Source organism: Cryptomeria japonica, chromosome 6 (assembly GCF_030272615.1).
Source record: "Cryptomeria japonica chromosome 6, Sugi_1.0, whole genome shotgun sequence".
Classification (NCBI taxonomy): Eukaryota; Viridiplantae; Streptophyta; class Pinopsida; order Cupressales; family Cupressaceae; genus Cryptomeria; species Cryptomeria japonica.
In genome coordinates, this window is record NC_081410.1 from 371,037,316 (window position 1) to 371,046,951 (window position 9,636).

Consider the following 9,636-nt stretch of genomic DNA (forward strand, 5'->3'; position numbering starts at 1 on the left):
GTGTATTAGTTTTTTGTTTGACAAGTGCTTAGAAGTGGAGTTGCATAAGGTTTGTTCAATTTTTGTTTTCTAGGGGTTGTGCTGCTAGCTTGAATAGGAGTTGGAGTAAATATATTGTGTTAGATTTTGCCGATAATACAAGCTATTCATCTCTTCTTTTGTGGAGTTTTTTTTTCTTGAAAATGTTTCTCCATGTTAAACACTGTTATGTGTTCGGTTATCATTGCAAAGTTTTCATTGTTATTGCTGATTTAGTCTCCAAATTTATAGTAAATTTAAGTTTCTGTTATTGTTATTCACCTTTAATTTTCTAACACAATCAAATACTAGTGGACCTTTGATTGCCCAAGTCACCTTTTGAATTCGCTTAACAAACCCATATATGTCTAATGCCTTATCTACATCATTTATAACATGACAAAAATAATTATCAAATGACCCTCTCAAATATCTAAGCACCCTTTTAACATTAGTCTAATGCTCCTTATTAGGGTTAGACTTAAACCTGTTCAAAACTCCCACTTTTTGGGCAATATCTAGTCTAGTTCAAACTATTACATACATAAGACTACCAACAACATTGTTATAAGGAACCTTAGACATATCCTCAAAATCATCATTTGATTTCACACACATTTAAAGAAAGTTTAGTGCCAATAGGAAAAAAAATACTCACAAGTTTGTAATCATGCATATTATATTACTACAAGATAGTATCAAAGTACTTATCATTACTCTTTTTTTTCTACGTACTTAATCCATTTTGATCTGCATACCAAGAATGTAGTTTGTATCACCCAAATTTTTCATATCAATGTGCTAGAAATTTGAGTTTGGAGATCCCTAATTAATAGGTTCTTGTTACCAATGAACAACATGGCATCCACATACAAGTTAATGATTAAAATAAATTTCAACATTAACGCAATACTCTTTCTCCCTCTTAACAAAACCCAAACTTAATGCAAATACATCAAACTTTTGGTACCATACCTTTGGTGACTATTTCAAACCATATAATCAATATTTTAATGCAAAAACCAAATGTTTTCTTCCCTTCATAAAAAAACCATTAATTTGTCAAATACAAACTCTATAAGATACTCATGAAAGAAAGTCGTGTTGTTATTTATTTGCTCAATCTCAAAATCATAAATTATAGTAATAGATAATATTAGTATTGAAGAAGTTGAGAAAATACAACTTTAGAGATCCCAGGAACACTTGCAAGCGAAATACCTGTCACGAGAGAAGATTGGAGGCAAAAACACAATAATGGCTCTGAAGAAAAAGATTATCATTCAGAGAGGGAATATGTTAAATGAAAAAGTACAATACAATCCTTATAAAAGGATATTAGCAACCCTAAAGGTGTGCAACCCTAAAGAAACCCTAAAGGGATAAAATGTATTTAATAATTAGAATACCTACAATATTATTAAATGCCTAAGTTTAGCTTAAGCGTAGAGTAATAGACTAATAATTAAACAAATAATTATTAGCTAGTATAAGATAACTCTAACACCCCCTCTTAAGATGAATCTCCCATCCTTCCATCCATTCCATCTCCCAGTCTGATGAATCTCCCATCCGTCCATCCATTCCATCTCCCCCAGTATAGAACAACATGAGAAACCCCCCCATAATGGTGACAAGGGAGAGGTGATAGGTACACTAAAACTTAATGCTAAGAAAAACTGCATGACGAAGAACCAGGAACATCGAGAGTGCAGAGAAAAAGTACATAGTTGTTGGTATTATGGATGTGTTGCATTAGTTTTGTCATTGATGTCAACACTTATCCTTCTGGAGATCTTTGGTTATGTTGAACCGACACATTGTGTTCACCGGCAAGTTCAGTGACTTATGCACAGTCACAGGTTATATTGTTCACCGACAGGTTATATTGGTCACCGGCACTGAGGATGACTTGTTATCATCTGGAGATCACTTGATTATGTCAAATACATGGTTTGGATACTTGGTTTTGGTATTTTGGTTAATGGTCTAATCGGGTTGACATATTTGCTGTTACCGACAGATTGGTCAAGATTATGGACTAGTATGCATTATATATTCCACATCAACACAACACATTATGGAGATGATTTATTGATTGGATATTGTTGTAAATGTATTGAGCCGACATGATGCATCACATCTAGACTTGTTTGTGATTGATTTAATTGTAATATTCTTAGTGAGCCAACCTACACATTTGATCTTAGGTTTTGTATATATGTAAGATCTCATTTGAGATGAAACAAGATAGGATATGGTATGGTAATGTAACATGGTATGTGTGAATATTGAAGATCATATGAACAGACCATAAGAGAAGGTTCAAGGAAGGTTTGAAGGTGTTTGTCAGAGCTTAACCGCTACTGAATCCAACATTGGAGATGCTATTTTGAGCATTACATTATTCTAGGATTTAACCATCCTACTGTAGTCATTGCGACTCCCATTTGAGTAGTGTGCTCTAGGCGGTTGGCCTTTCTACATGTGCAAACCCCATTTGTATACACATACTATATGCAGTAGTATCATATGATTGTGGGTAAGGTTTCCCACTGTGGTTTTTCCCCTTATAGGGTTTCCACGTCAAAATCTTTGTGTTATGTGTTGTGGATGTTGTTTCTCTTTCTGTTTCATGCATTAAGTTTCATCGGTATTGATATTAATTGTTAATTTGTTAACCGACATTAAGTTTGGTTTACCGATATTAAGTATCAAGTTTGAATAAGTTATAATTGGGTTGAAATTAATAGACAACTAATTCACCCCCCCCTCTCAGTTGCCTTCCAGGTCCTAACAATTGGTATCAGAGCTAAGTCCTCTTTTTGCAGAAGCCTAACAGCTTGAGGAGATCTTATGGCAACTAACATTTTCAGGAGGGACAGTCTGAAACTTGATGGAACTAACTATGGCATATGGAAGATCAGAATGGAGACACATCTGAATTGCATTGGAAGAGACATATGGGAAGTTACAAAGAATGACTATGTTGGTCCTACTCAGAATCAACCTAATCCACCTACATTGGGCAAGGATCAGGAGAATGATTGCAAAGCAAGAGAAGCACTTCTGAGCGCATTATCAGATCAACAAATCATGGGATTATCAGACCAATCTACTGCTAAAGCTTTGGGATAAATTGGAGACATTGAATGAAGGAGATACCACTGTCAAAATTGCAAAACTGGAATGTTTTCGGGTCGGGTATGAAAATTTGAAAATGGAAGAAGATGAAAGAATTTCTGCTTATGGAAAGAGTTAATGAAATTGTTTTAGGAATACAATGTTGTGGAGGATCTTTAAGTGAAAATGCAATTGTTTCTAAAACAACTGCTATTAATGAGCTGAGAACAATGCCTAATACATCAGTATCTAGAGATACCTTGGTTGGAAAACTTTCAGCATTTGAGCTTGAAGAATTTGGTCCTTTTGCTACTATTAAGACAGATTTAGCCTTCAGAGCATCATCATCTGCAACATCATCAACATCATCTGACAAATCTGATTGGAAAACACTTTATGCAAAAGAACTTAAAGATATCAGAAGGGAGAATGAAGAACTGGAAGAACTTGAAGCACTATTTGCAAGGAAAATGCCTAAAGGTCCAGTTGGAAGTAAGTATGAAGGTAAAGCACCGTTGAAATGTTTTAATTGCAATAAAGTTGGTCATATGGCATCTAGGTGTCCTGATAGACATGCAAGATTGAGAGAGGAAGCTAAAAGAACATACAAGCCTAACCCTGAATATCAGAGATACATATTTAAGAAGAATAGAGACAAATCTTGTTACTATGCTGATGAAGGAGTCACTGATGATTCTGATGAAGAACCAACAGACAATGGATGGGCTTTTTTTGCAATAAAAGAAGATCAACTGACACCTACTGTTCCATCGGTAGAGCAGGCCCTGGCAGCTAAAATTGAAGAAAAGAATGGATCATAGATTTCGGATGTTCACATCATATGATTGGTGATAAGAGTAAATTCTTGTCTTTTCAAGAAAGGTCTAGTAAGGTTTGGCGATGATAAAACTTGTTTAATCAAAGGAAAAGACACTATATCCTTGGATGGTAAGCACAATACTAACAATATTTACTATGTTGAAGGTTTGAATCATAATCTTTTGAGTGTTGGTCAATTAGTTGAAAAGAGATTTCAGTTACAGCTCAAGAATAGTAAATGCAAAATCAGAAACAGAACTGGATTGGAGATTGCAATCGGTAATCAGACTAAAGGTAATATCTTTCATTTGAACAACAATGATAAGACATGCTTGATTGCACATATTGATGAAAGTTGGTTATGGCATAAGAGACTTTGTCATGTAAATTTTGACTGCATTGTAAAAATCAGTTCAACTAAGGTAGTAAGGGATTTACCTAAGATTGTGAAACCTCGTAATCCGGTATGTAAGGAATGTCAAATGGTAAAGCAAGTTAGAACAAATTTTAAGAGTATTTCTGAGAAATCCAATAATGTTCTTGATTTAATTCATACTGACTTGTGTGTTTCGACAAGAATAAGAAGTCTACACGAAGATAGATATTTTATGCTAATTATTGATGATTATTATAGAATGTGTTGGGTTACTTTTCTCACGGAAAAATCAGAAGCTTTTGAGAAATTCAAATTGTTGAAGGCAATGGTAGAAAATGAAATCGACAAGAAAATAAAATGTTTGAGATCAGATCAAGGAGGGGAATTTACATCAAAGGAATTTAATACATTCTGTGAAGTGAATGGAATCGAAAGATAACTTTCAGCACCTCAGACACCTCAGCAGAATGGAATTGTGGAAAGGAAGAACATAACTATTTTGGAAGCAGCTAGAAGCATGATATTGGAAGAAAATCTACCTCATGTGTATTGGAGAGTAGTGGTGAATACAACGGTTTACACTTTCAACAGAGTTCACATCAAAAGTGAAACTAGTAAGACCCCTTATGAACTATGGTCTGATAATACTCCTACTCTTAAATACTTCAGAGATGAGTATGTTGGTAAATTTGATCTTAGAAGTGATGAAGGAATATTTCTTGGTTATTCGTCTAAGAGCGAGGCATATAGATGTATTAATAAAAGATTGCAGAAGATCATTGAGAGTACTAATGTGAAAATAGATGAACACCTTCGAGGAAATTCAAGCTCTGTAGATTCTGAACCGACAATTGAGATAATCATAAATGAACCTATACAGAGTGCACCGGTACAGAATGTGGATCCAATCACACCGACATCATCAGAGAATTCTATAGTGACTGAAGAACATCATGTGAATAAACCCAGGTATGTAAGACTGAATCACTCAGAAAATCAGATAATTGGGGATAAGTATTAAGGTGTTATGACAAGAGGGAGACTGGCAAATGAAGAGGTATGCTTAATTTCTCAGATTGAACTAAAATCTATTATTGAAGCTTGTCAAGATGAACATTGGATAAAAGCAATGGAAGATGAATTAGAACAGATTGAAAAGAACAATACATGGACATTAGTTCCCCGACCTAAAGACAAAAATGTAATTGGAACTAAATGGGTATATAGGAATAAACTTAATGAAGATGGAGAGGTAATCAAGAACAAAGCAAGATTAGTGTGTGAAGGATATTCATAGAAAAAGGGAATTGATTATAATGAAACCTTTGCACCGGTAGCCAAAATTGAGGCAGTCAGATTATTTCTTGCATTTGCAGCTCATAAGAACTATAAAGTATATCAGATGGATGTAAAATGTGCATTTCTGAATGGAGATCTTGAAGAGGAAGTCTACATTGAACAACCTGATGTATTTTCATTGACAAATGATAAAGATATGGTTTGTAGATTAAGGAAAACTTTATATGGATTGAGGCAAGCTCCTAGAGCTTGGTATGCTAGATTGGACAAATATCTTTTGAAGTTTGGTCACACTAAAGGTAATGCTGACATCAACTTATATTTCAAAGTGACTAATGATGACATCTTTGTTATTGAAGTTTTTGTTGATGATATGATTTTTGGAGGAGAAGATGGATTGTGTAAAGACTTTGCTAACAAGATGCAGGAAGAATTTGAAATGTCTATGATTGGAGAGATAAAATTCTTTTTAGGATTGCAGATTTCATAGACTGATAAAGGTATATTCATATATTAAACAAAATACTTGAAGGAATTATTGAAGAAATTTGGTATGAAAAACTCTAAACCGGTAAGTATTCCTATGACTACAACTGATAAATTGACATCGAAGGATGATTCAGCTCCTGTTAATCCGACAAGATACAAATCTATGATTGGAGGTTTACTATATTTGACACAAACAAGACCTGATATAATGAATGCAGTATGTATTGTTTTAAAATTTCAAAGTAATCTTAAAGAAAATCATGAATCAACAGTAAAAAGGATTTTCCGGCATCTACAAGGCACAACAAATCTTGGTTTATGGTACCCTAAAGATGAAAATTTTGATTTATGTGCATACACCGATGCAAATTGGGCAGGAGATGTAGATGACAGAAAGAGCACCACTGGTGAAGCATTCTTTCTTGGTAGCAGATTGATTTCATGGTTAAGCAAGAAGCAGAGTTATACATCATTATCAACAACAGAATCAGAATATGTTGCAGCAACAACTAACTGTACATAGGTATTATGGATTAAGCAAATGTTGAAGGACATAAAGGTGAAATGAAAAGAACCTATAATCATTTATTGTGATAATTCAACAACAATTGATATATCAAAGAATCTGATATTTCATTCTAAGACTAAACATGTTTCTATCAAATATAAATTTCTGAAAGAGAATGTTGAAGCAAAAGAAGTGAGATTGGTTTATGTGAATACTAAAGAACAGATTGTAGATATCTTTACGAAGCCTTTGCCTAAGGAAACTTTTGAATATTTTAGAGAGCAGCTTGGGGTAATACCCTCACTAGTAGAGACTTAGACAATTGAAGATTGACATGAAACCGACAAAAACTAACAAAGAAACCTTTTTCTAGCTTTGATGGAGGAGAGCTACTTCACAGGGGGAGTAGTTGGTTATATTAATTGGTCATGTGTTCTGGTATTTATTTGCTTTGGATTTTGATGTCAAAGGGGGAGAGAGATCTATGGAAAAACATTATCCTAGGGAGAGAGATTATTCTTTGGAGACATTATTCATTGGGGGAGAGATATATACTCTCTGCATTTTGATTTTGATTTCTGGTACTGATCTATTTTGGAGATTGTTGGTTTTTGGTTTTTGGCATTCTGTTTTGGCACTTAGATGTTTTTCCATCTAGTGTTGCCATCAATGCCAAAGGGGGAGATTGTTGGTATTATGGATGTGTTGCATCAGTTTTGTCATTGATGTCAACACTTATCCTTCTGGAGATCTTTGGTTATGTTGAACCGACACATTGTGTTCACCGGCAAGTTCAGTGACTTATGAACAGTCACAAGTTATATTGTTCACCGATAAGTTATATTGTTCATCGACACTGAGGATGACTTGTTATCATCTGGAGATCACTTGATTATGTCAAAGACATGGTTTGGATACTTGGTTTTGGTATTTTGGTTAATGGTCTAATCGGGTTGACATATTTATTGTTACCAACAGATTGGTCAAGATTATGGACCGGTATGCATTATCTATTTCAGATCAACACGATACGTTATGGATATGATTTATTGATTGGATATTGTTGTAAATGTATTGAGCCGACATGATGCATCACATCTAGACTTGTTTGTAATTGATTTAATTGTAATATTCTTATTGAGCCGACCTACACATTTGATCTTAGGTTTTGTATATATGTAAGATCTCATTTGAGATGAGACAGGATAGGATATGGTATGGTAATGTAAGATGGTATGTGCGAATATTGAAGATCATATGAGCAGACCATAAGAGAAGGTTCAAGGAAGGTTTGAAGGTGTTTGTCAGAGCTTAACCGGTACTTAATCCAACATTGGAGATGTTATTTTGAGCAGTACATTATTCTAGGATTTAACCATCCTACTGTAGTCATTGCGACTCCCATTTGAGCAGTGTGCTCTAGGCGGTTGGCCTTTCTACATGTGCAAACCCCATTTGTATACACATACTATATGCAGTAGTATCATATGATTGTGGGTAAGGTTTCCCACTGTGGTTTTTCCCCTTATAGGGTTTCCACGTCAAAATCTTTGTGTTATGTGTTGTGGATGTTGTTTCTCTTTCTGTTTCATGCATTAAGTTTCATCGGTATTGATATTAATTGTTAATTTGTTAACCGACATTAAGTTTGGTTTACCGATATTAAGTATCAAGTTTGAATAAGTTATAATTGGGTTGAAATTAATAGACAACTGATTTACCCCCCCCCCCCCCCCCCCCTCTCAGTTGCCTTCCGGGTCCTAACAATAGTGTCGTGGAAGGAACACTCACTTGACACACATCGTGAGGCTAATGTTGCGGAAGGAACACTCACGTGACAAAGACAGATGGAAAAAAAAGGCAAACATCAACCCCCCATGACACTTTATAATGTAATGCATGTACAATAAGGCACAAGATGTGCAAGACCCCAAGTATACAATGCATAGTGACACTTTATCTCAGTGCGTTTGCATAAAGAAAATGCTTACAAAAAAAATGTTTACAATGATCAGAAGAGACAGAAGGCTAGAAAGACAGAAAAAATAGCCAAAGACGAGACATCCTACTGAAAGAAAGAGATCCCATTACCTGAAACATTCAAGATATTCACTAAAGTGCTAAAAAACAAAAAAATTGAATAAAATGTACATGGGGCAAAATCTGGAAAGAAAACTCATATGATTGGAAAGTGCACAGAACAAGCTTTCTGATGATATAAAATTTTCAAAAAATGGAGTTCGGATGCTAAAGTTATGTCTCCTGGAGTGCAAAAGAGAACTTCTGGCTTTGACAACAAAAAAAACCATCAAAAAAGAAAAATCAGAAGATAAAACTTCCAGATCTGAAGAGAGCTCGAAAATAGCTTTTTGATGATATAAATTTTTTGAAAGAGCGCCTCCGTATGACCAAAAGAAAAAAACCCCTCTTTTAGGGCATAAAGGGTAAAATAAAAATTTATTATCTATATATATATATATATATATATATATATATATTGACAAAAAATTTCTGACGCATTTGCAGGTACAACTGTACGAATTTTTGTGCATCGTAAAGTGTGCCAATGAAAAAATCATGGCCCAGATGCCCTTGTCGTCGAAATAGGTCAAATTATATATCAAAATGACTACAAACACCCTTCAGAAGCCAACGATGAGGTATTTTTTTTCCCAAGCTGCTAAAAATTTTTTTTAATGATTTTTCTGATGAATTTCTCGAAATTCGTGCAAAAAAAGAAAACAAAAAAAGTCTAGAACCCAAATTTGTCAAAATTTAACAAATTTTATATGGAAATGGGGGGTTTTTGTGCTTTCTGAGCTCAACATTGAGGTTTGTTTGAGCCCAAAATGATCAGAAACAAAACAACTACCACAACTCCAATAAAAAAGCTCTGAAAAAGCTTAAAACCCTCCAAAAAATCTTTTGAAAAATCAGGAACAAGCATCAGCAGATATAGGCTCTAATACCATGAAGAAGTTGAGAAAATACAACTTCAGAGATC